The sequence below is a fragment of the Orcinus orca genome, chromosome 17, assembly GCF_937001465.1.
Source record: "Orcinus orca chromosome 17, mOrcOrc1.1, whole genome shotgun sequence".
NCBI classification, from domain to species: domain Eukaryota; kingdom Metazoa; phylum Chordata; class Mammalia; order Artiodactyla; family Delphinidae; genus Orcinus; species Orcinus orca.
Window position 1 is genome coordinate 59877437 of NC_064575.1, and position 18196 is coordinate 59895632.

The 18196-nt window shown below is 39.4% G+C and overlaps 1 protein-coding gene and 1 non-coding gene across 6 annotated transcripts in view; both read right to left on the reverse strand.

Moving 5' to 3' along the window:
- The window catches only part of SYBU (syntabulin), a 112435-nt gene that overhangs the window by 73313 nt on the left and 20926 nt on the right, over window positions 1–18196 (reverse strand). For 2 of the 5 annotated variants that reach the window (XM_049700416.1, XM_033411227.2), the window contains exon 1: window positions 2623–2756. The exons of the other annotated variants lie outside the window; for them this stretch is intronic. The gene's annotated coding sequence lies outside the window, so the exon portion shown is untranslated. Of the gene's footprint in view, window positions 1–2622; window positions 2757–18196 lie in introns of those variants that run through there. 5 annotated transcript variants of the gene reach the window in all.
- On the reverse strand, window positions 11660–11766 carry LOC117197817 (U6 spliceosomal RNA). Its single transcript, XR_004478699.2, has one exon. It is a non-coding gene; the product is annotated as a U6 spliceosomal RNA (small nuclear RNA).

An 18196-nucleotide genomic window follows, 5' to 3' on the forward strand; every position in this document is an offset into this window, starting at 1 on the left:
GACAGAAAAAGCATTTGAGGCAGACAGATTTGTTCAAAATAGCTCAAAAACCTGTTCAGCTGAGGACGTGGAATAGGGATCATCCTTCGTCTGGGTCATGGGCCTTGATTTATTACACTTATTACTGTAGTTTCATCTGATGATGCAACTCTACATGTATAATAATTTAGACGCCCTTTGTTTCAGAATTGGAGAATATTCTAAGTAGCAGTGTGGATGGGGAACAGCCCGATCGTTACACCCAGTGTTCTACACGGAAGGACTGTGATCCTTGAAAATGGTATCTGAACCTCCACCATCTCATTTGTCTGCCCTCCGAAAAGCATTTTTCTGAGTCCTCAACTTTCAAATCTAGGAATGTACAGTGTGAGTCTAGAGAGAGCCTGAAATCAGAGGATTAGTGAAAGCAGTTTGCCTCCTCTATACCCATAAAGAAGTTTTATTCCATACATGTTCATGTCTTTTCAATCTACTTAGATTTGTTAAGTGAAGTTGATAACCTTACGATTCTTTATTTTGTGGGAAGAGCTTATTAATTCATACTTGTATACCTACAGCTGTCTCAGATATGGACTTCAGGAAAGTGATGTTCCAGGATGATGCCTACAGTCTATTATTTCCAAAATTATGAGCCTGAGGACATATACTGTGAGATAGGCTCGAACTGTTAACGTCAAACTGATAAGGTACTTCTGAGGTCCCTCCTGAGAATTAAATCTGGGGGCCTAACAGCAGAAAACACCCTCCACGGAGGTGTCCAAGTCAGAACCTCAGAGTCATTCTTGACTTCTTCTCCCTCCTGTGGCCCCGCATAGCAGAAAGCGTGAATGATCTCCACCCTACCCTAGAAATAGTGTCTTGAATCGGATTACTTCTGGCCTCTGTTTGAGTGCATTTTCTTCACTTAGAGCCTAAACTGCAAACATCCTGGATTATTGCAAGAGCGGTCTAACTAAGGTTGTCTTGCTTCCAATCTTGCCTCTTATTCCTGTCTCGCCAGTTTTGCTATTTTTCCACAAGGCCAAATCGAGCCATGCTTCTTCATTAAAACTCATTAATGATTTCTCGGTTGTCCTCCAAGTAATGTTCAAACTCCTTAACGTGGCACAAATGCCTTTCATGATCTGGCTTTGTGTATCTCTCCCATCTCATTTCTTGACACTGCTCTTCTCTGGATCCTCCCTCCCTCACCACCCCTACCCACCCCCAATCCATCGCCCTTGCCACTCCCCCCTCCACATACAAATGGATACCCCTTGAACTGTAGCAATTGAAGTTCTCAGGAGGTACCATGCTCTCTTTTTCCTCTAGACGGTGGCACACTCTGGTCCCTTTGTCTAGAGCGTTTCTTGCACCTCACCCACCCATCCCCCTCAACTCCTAAAGATACATTAAGTTTCATTTTAGAAACAGCTTCTTCCAGGAAACGTCCCCTGATCCCCCAAGAAGATCAGTCCTTACATACTTCCAGGACACCTGTATTTAATTCACCCCAGGAGAGCTGTTACGATCTTCTATCAGAATCCCCTGCTTATTTGTCTGTCTTCACCAGGGATGTAGGCAGTGCCTAGTACAGGTCCTGACACAGTAGACACTCAATATATAACAGTCAAATGAATGAATGCATGAATGAGTGAATTTTCTAACCCCCTATGGGGCCCATCAGTACAGGATAAAGAACATAGACACAACTTCTGTTTAGAAAATGACTCAGATAAAGCTGCCTCCAATATTTCTTTGTATTTGATGATGGGGTGTGTGCCTTAAAAAAATCCAACATGTGTTAAGTGAAAGCCTTTACTGCAGAAGTGCAGGCAGTAAGAGGCAATGCTGTAGCCCTGTTGTCACCATAGCAACCTGCTGAGGGAAAGGCTGATGATTTAGTGTTCAAACGCCTTTTAGCTCTGTACTTTTGGAACCCAAGCCTGTTTTTTATGCTGTTCTAAAAGGCAAGTTTTACAAATGCTAATATCTATCTTGCCTTTAATTTCATTCAAGTGTTTCTTACGTCATTAAGTGTCTTATAACGTTTGCATTATACCATCAAAGAGAGATAATCTAATACAGTATATTATAGTCATCTTTTATCTGCTTTAAAATATTCTCTGGTTTTGTAATTTTGTGGTTTTTCCTCTAGAAATGAATGTAATGCTGATTTTTTTAGAAAATAAATAATTCAGAAGGCTGGAACCCTTCAAGATTATAAATAATATCCCTGCCCAGACCTGGGAAGAACAGGGGAGATAGGGTATTGTAGGCTGGGAGAAAAGGGATGTATTTATGTAATTATGACCCCAAATTTGGGATAAATTATTTGATCCTTTGCCTATGTGAAATTTGTAATTAAGCGATTCATACCTTTTGTTTGCACACAACTTTATATTTTCAGAGCCCTTTCACATGTATAATCTTATTTGAGCGTCACAAAAATCCGGTGAGGCACATGTTGTCAATCCCTGAAACCAGATAAGTCATAAAGGACAGGTTTTTCTTGATAGGAACCCCCCAGACTGCAAACTTCACAGAAAAGACAATACAAAGGCACTGCCGAAGAGAAAAGGTCTGCACCATTTAACCAAGATACCTCCCCGTCTCCCGTGTCCACGCCTCCTCTCAGCTCACCTGCGTCTGCTGGGGTCTCTCGCAGACTCAGTCAGGGCTGACAAAGCCCCGGCTCCTAATCCTATCAGCCGTGCGAGCCACTGCTACCGTGTGTCTCAGTCACCCGATGGTGGGTTATCCTCACGGCAACGAGGAGCAGCTGACGTGCCTTACAACACGTCATGAAGAAAAGAAACTGCATTCTGGGGCATCCTGGGATTTTTTTTTGTGGTGGGGTGGAGACCCGTATTTTTCTTACCAGGGAGAGAGCTGCCCGTTTTCCCGTAAGAGCATGTGTGAGTGATCCACTCTCCTCTCACTGTATGTGTTGTTGTTGTTACTATATGGTTAAGGGATTTTGATGTTGTAAAACTGTAATGGGTAGAATTCTGCAGGATCACTCCCTGAGAAGGGGGTCCAGAGAGTACCTGAGGCAGACAGGAGAGTGGGTAACTGAGGCAAGGCTGGCTCAAACCTTGGTTGGGTTCAGAGTGTGTCAATTATCTCTGCTCTGCCAATGAGCTTTCAGTCAGAGATCTCTCTCAGACGAAGAACAGGAATGAAGGGAGAGTCCAGGTGAGGAGGTAGAGGTTGGGGGTTGGGGTCTCTGAAGGATGGTAAGGATATAGTCTTCTGCTTGCCTAATGGGGAGCGGACACGAGGTAATCCTCCCCAAAGCCGTCTGCTGTTTGTGGCCTTTTGTCCATTTGTGAGAACAGGGGAAGAGATTAGCCAAAGACACAGGTATGGTGACTGCATTGAGCAAACTGGGGAAACACGGATGGACAAGTCAGTGTTTACTTCTTGGGACAGTAGATTGGAATGATTAAAATCAAGATGCTCTGGAAAGTATGAGTGTAAATGTTGCCATCCAGGTAGGAGAAACCAAGCCTTGACATTTATCTAATGAGATGATTCAAATGATGGGACAAGACAGGGAGATGTATGGATCTACAGACTTACAGAAAAGGCAAAGGAAGTTAGTTATCTGTAAGGTCAACATAGGAAGGCCTAAATCCAGAGGCTGAATTCTGGACCTGAGAGAAAAGCACCTTCCTTTCCCAGGAGACCAAGGGACCAGATGGTATGAGAAGGACAGGGCCTTTGAAAGCTACCTGAGCCCAGCGGGGTAGCTAGCCTCCTAGAGGGATAAGGAGTGAAGGCTGAGATTCTCCTCAGACTTGGCAGGGGTAGAACAGGTATCTCAGGTTAGAGGCTCTGAGGGATTCATTCAGCATCCCACAGTCTAGGCTCAGAAAAAAATTTATAATCTGGGTTCTCAGGAAGCAGATCTGTGGCTAGATTTGAGTTACATAAGGATAAAAGAATCTGTTCTCCATTATATGATTTATTTCCATGAATTTGCACTTCTTTTCCCTTCAGTTTTCTAGTAAAAATGTTTTCAAATTTTTAACAATAATTCTGCCTTTATTTTTACTAAAAGATTGGGGTGGAAAGGAGGATTTTGAGATTGTCTACTGGAAGGACAAGAGCAGTATTGCAAAATGGGGCAGAGCGCCCCTAGGGGCCAACTGCTATGATGGCAGCTACAGAAGCCCAGGGGAAACCTGGAAGCACCAGGCAGCTGCACTGCTGGTGGTGGGTGGAGGTATTACCTCTGCAGCTGTGGAGCTCAGGAGACTTGTTTCTGCGTTATTTACACCTCCTAGGCCATTCCTATGAACCATTTTCCTTTATTACCAGAAATCTTGTGACCTACTGATTAAACTCAGCCCTTGCTGTGTAGTTGTAGCTCCTCTCAAATCCACAGCAGAAAAATCTGTAGGAAGATAAGTCCAGAATTTGGGAATCTGGCTTATGTTATTTCATCTGCCCATATGTCCCTTCTAGTTATTTCTAGAATGCTGTTTCATCAAAGAGAAAAAATGCTTTAAAAAAAGGTAACTTTAATATTTTCTTTTTAAAGCTACTAAAACCACATCGTCAAAATTTTGGCAATTAAAAGAAAAATATTACTCATCATCTCATTGCCCTAACATCAATTATCCATTTTCCTTCTGTTAGCATTTTCGTGTACTTACTTTCAGGCTTATCTACTGTGCATCAAAATAGCACTATTAAAATGAGAATACGATTCGAAGTAACATATGGCATTTTAGGCCTTTGATGCCATCTCATCTGGCTGTTTCTGGATGGCTAGCACACATACCCACTGTTCTCCCATGAAGTTAGTCACCTTCTGTTTGTCTTCTGATTGCGCACCAATCTGAGATACGAGGCTCTCAGCTCGTTGACCAACAGCTCGGGCTGCTGCTGGAAGCTCAGAGCACAAGGATGGCTTCCCAGGTCTCTGGTGTCAACTGCACTGGCCAAAAGTTTCAGGAAGAGCTGCCAGTGGGGGAGAATTAGCAAATTCCAGACTGGAGAAATGACCTCAATTCAGAAGTTGGTACGAAAACAACTGTGTCCCTTTCTATTCAAAATCCCAGCGTCTGGCTTGCCATAATGTGATGTTAATTCAAGGGAGAGCAGGAAAGTGAGATGAAGTTCCCAAAGTTTGCCAAGAGATCTGTGGTGGAAAAATGTAGTTTAATAAAGGACATGGATTCTCAAGTCCTGAAGGCCCAGATTTGACTCCTTTGCCTCTTTCTGACTGCGTGACCTTAGAAAAGTTGTTTAGCCCCTCTAGGACTCAGCAGGTGATAAGTACATGTTAGTTAAAAAAAAGAAGGAAGGGAGGAGGGAAGGAAAGAAGAAAGGTCAGGTCTCACCAGTTAATGTCTCTGGGCAAATTAACTTCTCTGATCCTCATTTTCTCACATATAAAATGGGCCTAATAACAGTAATCAGTTCATACTACTGTTGTTAAGATCAGACAAGAATACATGCAAAGTCTATCATTTATGTCTGGCACATGGTTGGAGCTTAACAGATATCCTCTCTCCCTCAGGACCAAACCATTCCAACCACTACTGTTGCTACCTGCTTGCTTGTTTTCCATTCTCCTCATCCTAAAGATTTTTATTTGAACTGTCATTAAAGGGAAACAATAAATTTTCCCCAGATGACTTATGATATAATGTGAGAAATGATTTCTCATTAGAAAAGAAGTTGGCAGAACTTTTCTTCCCAAAGGTAGATGGAAAAGGTTACAGTAGATGGCATGAAAAATGGCCAGATACCTATCATTCATTCATTCATACATTCGTTCATCCATCGATATTGTTTTGTTCCTATTCTGAGTCAGACACTGGCTTAGACACTGGTTCGAGAGCCTTCAAAGATGAACAGTGTTTCCTGTCCTCAAGTATCTCACAGTCTAATTAATAGAGATATGGGTATGGCCATCAGCTGTTACACTATTCATTGTGTTAACGTCATGACTTGCCAGCATCTGAATTAGACTGGAGTTTGAGATTTCCAGGGGTGAGTTTTGAGATAAATTTTGAGGGATGAAAAGATACTATTATAATTTTGGCTCCTTCAGAATCCCTTTCTCTTGATCTCTCCTCTCTTCTTCTTTCCGCTCCCTTCCCCTCCCTCACCTTGTCCTCCTTCCCCCTCCACCTTATTTCCACTTTGAGAGACTTCTGCTGCCCTAATTGTTAATTAGCTCTATTATTAAAAAATTCAAGAACACCATGTTATACTGCCACCTGTTGGTTCATTAGTAAATTTCTCTTCTGACAGGTAGTTTCTTTGGTTTGCAACAAAGTTTTCAGAACAGACCTTAGTAGTGCCTTTATTGAAACTTTCAGCACTTTCAGAAAACTTTCATAGTTTAAGGTTACACAGAACTGAACACCAATGAATAGCATCAATATTCAGTGGGTAGAGGATAATGTGCATGTGCTTTGTGGTCTGAAAAGACAATAGTCCAAAGCTCCTTTCTTCTTTTGACCTGCCAAGCCACTGTAGACAAGCAAGATAAGTCATATGCAGTCATATGGTAAAGTCATATTCAGATAGTCCCTACCTTATATATTCCAAGGTGTATTTTTGAAATTAATAGACCTTATTATTTTTTTGGGGGGAGCAGTTTTAGGTTTACAGAAAAACTAAGCAGAAGGTACAGAGTTCCCATATACCCCTTCACTAAGGTCTACTTTTTTTACTTTTTATCTTTGGGCACCATCCATTCCCTGTCTACCTGATTAATTAAGTATGATTATATATGATTATACTCTACTTCTAAAGAAGGTTCGAGTAAGTGCCTGTCAAACGGATCTATACGCCTTAGTCTTCCCCTGCCCTACCCATACCCCTGACCCATCTCATCTGGTTTACCTCCGAGGTCTTCTAGATCTCCATGGTTGACTAAACACCAAGACTTATGGATCCTTCTTGGATAGCCTTAAAAGCACGACCTCTCCTCTGGCCTGAAACTGAGCATGGGGAAACCACACAACCCTGAAAATGAATGACATGGCTAGCACTGGTCTTCTAACAGCAGTGGGGTCTCAGGGCTGCCTGCAATCATTTTATGCTCCCTAGTTAACATAAATTCTCTCCTATTCTTTATAGGGTCTATTTGACACCTTCTTTATATTTTAAACCTACCAGCCTACCACCTCATCTCAGGCTGTGCAGATGCCCTTCTCTCCTGACTGACTGACAAAATAGAAGCTATTAAGAGAATTCTCTCAGTCTCCTGCCTCCAAACCTATAAATTCACCTACCTCCATCCCATCCTTTCCATGTCCGGTCCTGTAGAATGGAAGTTGTCCCTCTTCTGTACAAGGGTAGTTCCTTTATCTGGGCTGTGGATCCCACTCTTTTCCACCTCTTAAGCAAAGTTATCCCATCAGTTAGTCCTTCCAACTCCCCAGGTTTCTATTTCCTTATCTGAAAAATGGAATAATCACAGTACCTACCTATGAGCATCAAAGGAGTTACTAAGCATGAAGAACTTGGAAGAGTGCCTAGTATATACTGAGCATTCAGTGAGTGTTAGCTGTTATTATTAGCTATTATACTTTTTTCGGATAACTTTAACCTACTTTTCCATCAGACACTTCACATCAGCATTTAAACATGCTGAAACCTTTCCCAAGGAAATAAGTTACTCTCTGAACTCTTGTACCTTTCTAGTACTACCCAGTTGCTCCTCCCAATCCCTCACAGAACTTCTAAAAAAGAGTCTGTATTCCTGGGTCTCACATTCCCTGCCCCTTCACCCAACCCACTCCACTCATGCACCTGTACCCACCATTCTACCAAACAGCTCTTACCCAAAGTAAAAATTACTTCCATGTGGTTAAATCTAATGGCTAGTTTTTATCTTAACCTTGATCTCTCATCAGTCTTTGGCATAGATAAACACTCCCACATTTCTGAAACCAAATTTCCTTCTGTAACACAGCCCTCCTGTGTTTTCCCACTGACCCAGTATCCTTTTAGGCCATTTCTTAAATGTTGGTGTTCCTCAGCCTAGCCCTGACCTTCTTATGTTTTCATCCTACCTTCCCTCCCTGGGTAATATCTTTCTTTTCAATTGTTTCAATTACTGTTTATACGCAGATCTTCCATAAATTCTATAAATCTTTATTCCATAACTATCCCGTAATCCAACTGGATATCTCAGGGTCCAAAACTCACTATATTCCAATTGAATTCATCATACTTCCTCTAAAAGCTGATCTTTTTTCCTGTGTTCCTTAAGTTAATAAATGCCATCCTCGTGCAGACTCAGGAAGCTGGGTGACACTGTCAACTCTTCTCTCTCTGTCACCTTTACAGCAAAATGGAACCTAACTCATACCTGTTCTACCTCTTAATTATCTTTAAAATGTGCTCATTTTTCTACCATTTCTTGCTGCCTGGATTTCTAACCCTGCGCACAGACTTGTCCCTTCGGTACATTTTTAAACCCTAGCCAGAATGATGTCTTTAAAGTGCAAATCTGATCATCCCCTACCCTGGCCCCAGCTGAAACCCTTCTATGCTCACTACCGCCCTCAAGATAAAGTTCATACGCTAACTTATGGCTTACAAGATCTCGCATGATCTAATCGTTGCATTCTAACTTTGACTTTCACCAATGGTTTTCCTTCTGTTTACAACACTTCCCAATCTCAAACCTCTACCTCCCACCACCACCATCCTGTTCCTATTGCCCTCCAGATGTATTCACTGGAAAATCTGATTTGTTAGAGGCATGCAATTTACTCCAGCCTTGAGTGTGAAATAGAAGAGAATGATTTCTGGTCTTGAAATGCTTTCTGCTGGAACTATATGGGTGTATAGTATTATGGCAAGATAAAGCCATATGAAAGGTATGGTAAACGTAGAAGCTGTGTTAGCTTTGGGGTTTGTTATATGAATTGAAGAGCAATTCAAAAGAATTTTTTAGTGATCAAGTGAAATAATGAGTTCCAAACTGGTATAATTTGAAAAGCTTCTGCCATAGAAAATACATTTCATCTTATTTATTATAAAATATTAGGCTTAGCGTCATTATTTTAATGAACTCACTTCTCTTAGGTAAGAATTCAAAGAATTCTCTTTGCAAATGTACTCCCATGATTCTTTCTTATAGTTTTTCCTCTTGTTTTCCCCTACCACTTATTTAACTTTTATTATTAAAACAGAAAACAATTCTAGATTAGGATTTATTTTTTTAAAAAGACAGTGGTGTTTGTATTTTTAAATATTCATATGGTTGCATTGCTATATTTTTATTGTTATAATAAACTCAGTAAAATGCAACCTTTTCAAATAAATATAAGATTTTAGCAGATCTATTTTGAAACTCGGCAAGATTTTTAATATAATCGTTACTTGGGAAGAGAATATTAGAAAACTCCACATTACAAAAGCTTTTAAAATACACTTGAGAGCAGCCGATTTCCTAATGCTCCAGTTACTAAATATAGAAGTGTGAATTTGTTAAGACCAGTGGGCTTACGTCTCCCATGGTAAACAACTGGGTTTTTTTTTGTATATAAATTACTATTTTTTTCCTGCCTGTGCTGATGTCAGTATTTCTCTCCACAGAGTTCTAAATTCAGAAGTATTTCCATAGAAAAGGACTATATTGAAATATTGCAAATGGAGAATAAACATAGACCTAAGAACCTTCTAGCTTTCATTTTTGGCCTTTAATTATGCAATAATGGATATCTGAAAAATATTGTTTTAAAATAAGAAAATTATTCATCACTAGATACAATGGAACCAAAGCAAATAATAATTAGGCAGTTTCTGTAATTTCACCTAAGAATTGCCTTACAGAGTTATACTTTTATGGCTGTAAATCCCATCCTGTGAATTCCACACGTTTTATAAATAAGTGATTTTATTTATTCAACAAATATTCACTGAGCCTTTCTTGGCTATGTACCAAGAAGTTAACTAAGAAATTTAAATAGTTTGCCTTGGTAGCAGTAATAGGTGTGATGTTTAATTTCATTTTGTGCCCTTGCACGGGGTCCTAAGTAGGGTTTAGACTGTTATATGGCCATGGAGAATAAAGGTAGAATGAAGAACTCCACCCAAATATTTAAGCCATGCTGCATCCTTTTGGGCAACCTTTAAATAACAAAATAAAATATGATCATTTTAACACTTACAGGATAATGACATGATCTGTTTAATATTAATACTTCAATTTCTATCTTTAAGCTATATTTTAAGAAAGCAAGAATGAAAATACAGAAAAATAACCATGACAAAAGAATGCTACTTATTAATATATGACATATGCTGTATTTTTTTCTTTATAATTAAGAAATACGGTCAAGTGAAAATCAAGCAAGTCTTTTTTTCCCCCTTGGTTGAATCCCTTGAATCCCTTTTCTACAGAGTGCTGCTATTTCTATAAACAGTACAAACTAAATGGACACACAACAACGCTTAATGGTAGGAAATGTACTCACTTCATTTTATTTTGCTCTATTATTACACTTTACTGCAGACTAGTCACTTGTCCATACTTTACAAACATAGGCAGAGATAATGGTGATTTACAGAGGGGGTCTGAGCACAAAATGCTGTTTCTTTTTTATCAGAAGGAAGACGGTTCTCCTTCAAAACTGAGGTTTTCTGATGGTCTTTTGCCAAAGGCTAATTTGTTTGTTCTGGTGAGTTTTAATAAGAAAAGTTTGACAGCACGTCTGCAGTTATATACTCCTGGCATTGGGCCTTCCATAGAAATGTGCATTAGATACTCAAGCCCTGTCTCAAGCATTCTATTCCTGTAACCTTACTTCATCCGTTCCTTTCCACTGTAGCCACTGAAACTGGAAATGACTGCAGAATACAAATCATATGATAAATATTGGGGAATATGTCTTTGTAGTTTTTCAGCACCACTGCCAAACTTCTTGCCTAGGGAGCTGTGGGAGGCTTTTCAACCTGAAACCTGTGAGCAGTCCCATTCTCTGGCCAACTGGGAAGCAGCCACATGATTTTATGGCAGCAGCCCTTCGAAAGGATTAATAAACATTTCAAGTTCTTTGACTGCATATGCTTTTAAGGCATGCTCATGGTTGGGCCTATACTTATATCCAATCTTTTTAAACACTGGGATGCATCTTCCTTATGAATATCCCCAAAATGTGACACACACAGTTTTAAATAACATTGTTATAAATGAGGACTCTTTCCCTGAAATTTTTCATCACAACACTATCCCCCATTTTGTCTGATCCTACTGAAGGATACATCTTGGGGTTTCTTTCTGCATTCACCAGTAAGTCACTGAGTGGAAGACAATGCCGTTTGGAGAGTAGGTCTAACATCTCAATGATGAGTGGAGGTGTAGGACAAGTTTTGCTAGTTAACATCTTCAGGTAGCACTGGATTCTCACTTGTAGGCCTGAACTTATGATTTTCTCAGTGACTATGCTTTTAAACAGAGGCTCTCACACAGGGAATCTATGAAGGAGGGCTGTGTCTGCCCTGTTTTTATGCTCTAACCAGTGCATTCCATCTGCTTTCTTCAGTGATGTTAAGCAGTCTTTCAGAAAATCTGCTAAAGTTTTTTTTTTTTTTTAACATCTTTATTGGGGTATAATTGCTTTACAATGGTGTATTAGTGTCTGCTTTATAACAAAGTGAGTCAGCTATACATATGCATATATCCCCATACCGCCTCAATACTATGGAACGCTTCATGAATTTGCGTGTCATCCTTGCGCACAGGCCACGCTAATCTTCTCTGTATCGTTCCAATTTTAGTATATGTGCTGCCGAAGCGAGCACTCTGCTAAAGTTTTTAACTCACGAAGACAAATGGGAGCTGTTTGATATGTTATAAAGAGAGGTAAGCGGGACTTCCCTGGTGGCCCAGTGGTTAAGAATCCGCCTGCCAATGCAGGGGACACGAGTTCGAGCCCTGGTCTGGGAAGATCCCACATGCCACGGAGCAACTAAGCCCGTGCGCCACGACTGCTGAGCCTGCACTCTAGAGCCCACGAACCACAACTACTGAAGCCCGCACACCTAGAACCTGTGCTCCGCAACAAGAGAAGCCACCGCATTGAGAAGCCCGCACACCACCACGAAGAGTAGCCCTGGCTCACAGCAACTGGAGAAAGCCTGCATGCAGCAATGAAGACCCAAAACAGCCAAAAATAAATAAATTTTTTTTAAAAAAGAGAGAGGTAAGTGTGGCAAAAAGGGCAACAAAGCTAGTGTTTTACAGGCGTTAGAAGCTCCTAGCTCTCTAAATGGTGACTAAGATGAAGGTATTGAAACTCAGAAGGGCATTTTCTGCTTCAGCAGGTCAGGGACTTCTCCATTTGGAGAGTAGAGTTAATACCCATTAAACCATTATGCTTGTTATTTACATCTCCACTCCAAGCTCTGAGACTGTGTCAAGAATTATATTTTCTTCAAACTTTGTATTCACCTGCTTGGTCTCTTTTAAACTCAATAACTTAACATTTGGCAAAGGAGTCTTACCCACATAGAATGTATACATCATTTCATGGTCACCAAGCACTTGTGTTTTCAGACCTGTTAATAAGGATGGAAAAGTACTGGGTTTACCGAACAGTGAACATTAGATCATGCTTGACAACTTTCTCAATGATGTGGATGAGCCTTATGCGTACTTTCAGCAAAGTAGTCTTGCCCAAGTCTACTCCATGATGGACTTCCATTTGGGCAATAAGAGGAAATCAGCCAAGGGAATTTCCAGTTTGGCCGTTGTGTAGGCAATAACAAACAACTTGACAATGTGCTGCCTTTTGTTTGTCCCGACACCGATACGACTTCTAGTCATGATTGCCAGTTTGAGGTTCTCCAGTGTAACGGGGTAGAGACTTTAAAAACTGATAGCTCTTTGATGCATTTCACTGCCTATGTGTTTATTTACATTGTCCTTTTTCAGTGAGGAGCCCACGATGTCAACAAAGGCAGCACTGTGTTTCACAGTGGCCCATTTTGAATCTGTTCCTTTGTACACAGAGAACAGTAAGTTTTACCAACCACAGCCCCATCCCCAGATGCATAAGAGCTCTTCACCTCTGCCTGCCATTTCTCAACCTCCCCACACGAAGAGCCATTCTGCTCTTCCCTTCTACTCCTGTTTTTCACTTAGTAATTATCCTCTCTTCTAAACCTTATAGATCTTCTGTGCATGAGAAAGGGAACATATATAGTTACTATTAATTCGCTTTAGAAACAGAGGTGGGTGTTTTAGTAAAGCTGTTTCTCAAAGTCAGTTTTTTAAAAATTATATTGATAAGAACTAAGTACATTTTTCATGTGAAAATATAAGTGCTACATGGAAAAGGACAAAAAAAAAGTTCTGCTTCTATATCAGCCTGAAGGTTTATGAATCAAGCAGCCAATTAGTCAATTAGCCAAATAGTTCTCATGAAATGACTCTAAAATATACCGAATTCTGAACCGTCTTCTGGCAGTATCCATTTGGCTTCATTTATTTAATAAGAAATATAGAGAAAGACATTTTTCCACATTGATTTGAAATTTAAAATAAAACCAGAACCATATTTTTGGTTTCCAGATCCAAACATAAAAGCCCTTTTTCTTGTTAGGCTAGGAAGGAAGTTGGTCCACAGTTATCTGTAAATTCTTTCATATTTTTCCCCCATTTACAGTTATAATGAATGGGTTCCATCAGCATGATAGTGAGAAGTTACAAGTTATTTTAACAGCTACCTCATTATTTATATCTGTTGGGAAGATGAGTGTAGCACCAACTTTCTGGACTGTGTACTTGGCTCTGTTAGTATCGTGTCTTTTCTCAAAAAATCCAATTGGGGTTCCCAGCTGTTGTCTGATATTTTAATATTCACACTCACCATTTTTCAGTGTTAAGGTTTATTTTCTATGGCTCAAATGAGAATATATTTCCAAGTCTAGAGTGGCCAGTTTGTTTGTTGGTAAGAGTATTATCTGTTCAAACAGAAGAAAACCTTTAATTCAAGGTTAAAGAAAGCAATAAAGTGATTTAACATGAAAATATAGGAATTAATAACAGGAAAATATAGGAATATAGGTTATTAATTAATAACCTAAATAAATATAAATAAGACACATTAATTACCACTATTTTCTACTCACTTGACAAGGATTCATAAATATTTTTGACATTACCATTTGACTCTAATCTCCAAATTATTTCTCACTAAGCAAATGTTTATTGGGTATATATTCTGACTCAGATACTACTTTTACTTTTGACATATAAAAGGGAGGTCCTCATTCCATAGTGGGTGGAGGTTGGAAAGATATGTACTCCTTTGTTAAGAAATATACAAAAGGAAATTCTGGAAACATACAGAGAACATAGAGCTGTCCACATACAAATCGAAAGTAGCTGACTCTGTAAATGCTATGAAATTCTCCATATCACATCCCAAGAACCATAAGAAAAACAGGAGAAAGTTGAAGCTAAAGTAAAAAAAAAAAAAAAAAGGAAACCTAAAATGGTACAACAGGGGTGAGGACATTGCATGAGGAAACTAAATCTACAAGGGTTCAAATCCAGAAAGGGAACAGCTGAGTGGGTTTTGGACAGAAGTGTGTACACCATCAAGTGTACAGACACAGTGATCTCAGACTTGTCCACTCAGCACATACTGGAATATGAGTATTGAGGTAGCACCTCCTGACTCCTGAGAAAGTCAAGACAAAGTCAGGTGTCTTTGAAGGGCAGAGAAGTTCCCTGGTTGGGGTAGAGAACAGTTAAACTACTGAGTGTGGAAAGGAAATGCTTAAGTGACAATTTGTACATTAAAAAATATTTACAAATATTTATTTGTAAATAAAAATTATTTACAAATATTTATTATTTGCAAATAAAAATATATTTAATATATGGAATGAAACCAGTGCCATTATTTAGCTCCTAAATCAGATGTCTGGTACCACCGATGTAAATGCAGTGAGAATGAGAGATCCATAATGCGGGTTTAGACCGTGGTGCCCTTCTTTCATGCCCAGTGCATTGTAACAGAGTGTGTTTTACATGAGCCTGGATAATATAGAATAGTTTTAACTCAACAGAATGGAGAAATGGCTTTTAAAAGTCCTCTGCCAAAGGACTGCAGCCTGAAATTCATGCTGGTAGTTCAAGGAGAAGCAACCAGAAAATCATACAGTTGCCTCTTCCTCCAGTATGAACTCTTCATCAGCTACCTTACTAAGTGAAAACAATAAGTTACACATACCAAGGGTATATGCTCAGAAGTTTTGTTATAATAGAGGTGTGTGACAGACCACTGGTCTAGGGTCATATAACATGAAATACCAATATGCCTGCTTAAAAAGTCATTACCTCCAAGAAGTAATACCTATGGAATAATTGCAATCTTTGGTACCTCGGCTGTATGCTCTTCTCCTGAGAACTTTTGATTTCACTGTAATCCTTACTGTAAAATTTAGATCTCCAGTTTGTCCAAGCTGAGGTCTTTCATCTCCAAATCTCACCTGGAGATGTCTGCTTGGAAATACTGTTGTCCCAAACCCAAATTAGCTTCTCATCCCAAGTTTACCATTGTCACCCTCATTTCTTTAGGGTGTGAGACAGAAAAAAGCACAGAAGTTAAGAGCATGGTATTTGGATCTAGGCTGCCTGGATTAAAATTTCCGCTCAGCTGTGACTTTCGACAAATTACATTCTTTCAATGAATTTTTGTTTCCTCATTTATAAAATGGGAGAAGCATTAGTACTTACATCAATAACCACATCATGAAACTCTGGAAAATCCACACAAAACACTGTCTGGCACACAGCAAATGTTCAAAAACATTAGCTATTATTATTTTTAAATCTGTGCTCAAAACCCTGGGGTCATTTTGGACCATCCCACCCACATTTTTAATCTCCTGTTTCCCATCAGTCACCAAGTCCTGTCTGTCCTCCTCTTAAAAGCTGTTCCTGGTCTAATCCCATGGCCACTGCCCTAGAGAGACACTCATCCTTCCAATTTAGGTTAAAGCCAACAGTCTCTGGTGTGGCATTCCTTAGGCAGCCTCTCCCCAACTCTATCTGTATATGAATCTAATCTATACACGACTCTAGAACAGGATTCATTAGCACATTAGCATAGGATTCATCTTGTAGATCCTCTCCTCAGAAATCTTCTAGGGCCCTCTGGTCTCTACCAGACATTGTGTAAACCATGCCCTTGGCTTTAATAGCCTTCAAAGTTGGCTTTACTTTGCAAACTTCCTTTGTATCCCAGTCTGCTTTCATTTCCCATTTTCTGAAGTATGTGTTTCACAGAATTTAGCACCAATTCTCCATTTGTTGTCTAATTATCTGTTTGTCTTTCCTTCTCAATCCTGAAGGCAAAAGAAGTATGTATTTTACTTTCTTTTTACCCTCCCAAAGTACCTGGCCCCAAACATAGTAAACACGTTGTAAATACACACTTATTGATCAGTTGATTAAAACAAATGCAATATCGGGACTTCCATGGTGGCGGCAGTGGTTAAGATTCCGCCTGCCAATGCAGGGGACACGGGTTTGAGCCCTGGTCCGGGAAGACCCCACATGCCACGGAGCAACTTAAGCCCACGAGCCACAACTACTGAAGCCCGCGCGCCTAGAGCCCGTGCTCCAACAAGAGAAGCCACCGCAATGAGAAGCCCACGCACTGTGACAAAGAGTAGCCCCCGCTCGCTTTATTTCGCAAATAAAGAAAGCCCATGCGCAGCAACGCAGCCAAAAATAAATAAGTAAATTACAAAAACAACATATGCAATATGGAAAAGACATGGATGAGATTTATCATGGGTTATTAATGAAAACTTGGATACTGAGATACACTCTTGATTTTTTAGGTGGAAATCAAGAAAACAGCTACTCTCTTCTTCAATATGATATTTAACACCACTGTCTGGGAGTCCACAAATATAAATGAATTATGCCAGGCACTAGAAATACAAACAGGCAGAAAACAGAGTCTTTTCTCAGTCTCCTTCATTCATATTCTATCTGGGGATGGGAAGGTCAAGTTCATAAATATATATGAATAAAACAAGGACATAAAGGGCAGAGATAGGGACAATAAAAGATAGAATGGGATAGAATAGTCTCTGGATCACACCTAACGTGACATTTCTTAGGTATCCTGTTTAACCCTTATGACTGGCTTAAATATTCTAACTTTGATTAGTCAATGCATGTGTGTATAATAGTAACGAATCAATTAGGGTTTTGAATTTGGCCACTGAGTGCATATTTTTGAAAAAAAAATGAGTTGTCATTAACACATGGCAAACTGGTGTCTGATGGAGGTGCTTTTTACATCACAATTAAAATGTTTCTGGTGGTACTTTATTATTCATCTTCGGCTTTCCTTCTCCCTAGTTCATTTTTTACTTAAAGTTCTCTTTTTTACTCTCATTTTCTAATCTTCGATTTGACTCCCAGCTCATATTCTCCAGAGATTTTACCCCTTTTGACCTCAAAGAAATACCAGAGGTATTTATTGGCTTTGTTTAGTGTTGTCGATACTTTTCCACACTCAGCAGGTTAGAATGTCCTGCACTTCTACCACTAATTAGAGTTTAAATTTGGAAGTATTGTGCAAGTATTGTGCCAAGTAAGAACTATAAGGTTTAGTGCACTGGAATGTCCAATTAGTATCGCTCTTAGCATTAACAGGACTAATTAATACAAATGAGGTATGATCACTTGATATATTAAACTAAATCAACAGGTAATTTTACAAAGCACTAACTGAGATTATTTCTGGCTTCGATGAATCACATACAGTATATGTTAGGAAACAACAACTAAATTTTGAAAATTTAAGTAAAGGCATATGATTTATATAATGGCTAGAATCAAGAGGGAAAAAAAGCCCCAATAGAATATGTGCTGATTAGTGATATATGCATTATTTTTCAAAGTGTGTTACTCAGTAACTCAGTCCTATAAAATGCTTCGTGAAAAAAATATACACTCCATTGTCAAAAAGGACTGGGAAATGCTATATACCAAGTGGCTCTTTAAAAATTCCCAATATAGATTAAGCTATTAAGGGCCCTGAGAAGTCCTACAATAAACAGACCAATTTGACTTCAAGTCAGTATTTCCCTAATTCATTTAACCATGGAACTTTTTTTCTTAGAAAACGTAACTCTGGCAGTCCCAGTGTCGAAGAAGCACACTTCGAGAAATGCCGGTACAGATTAAGTGCTAAAGAGT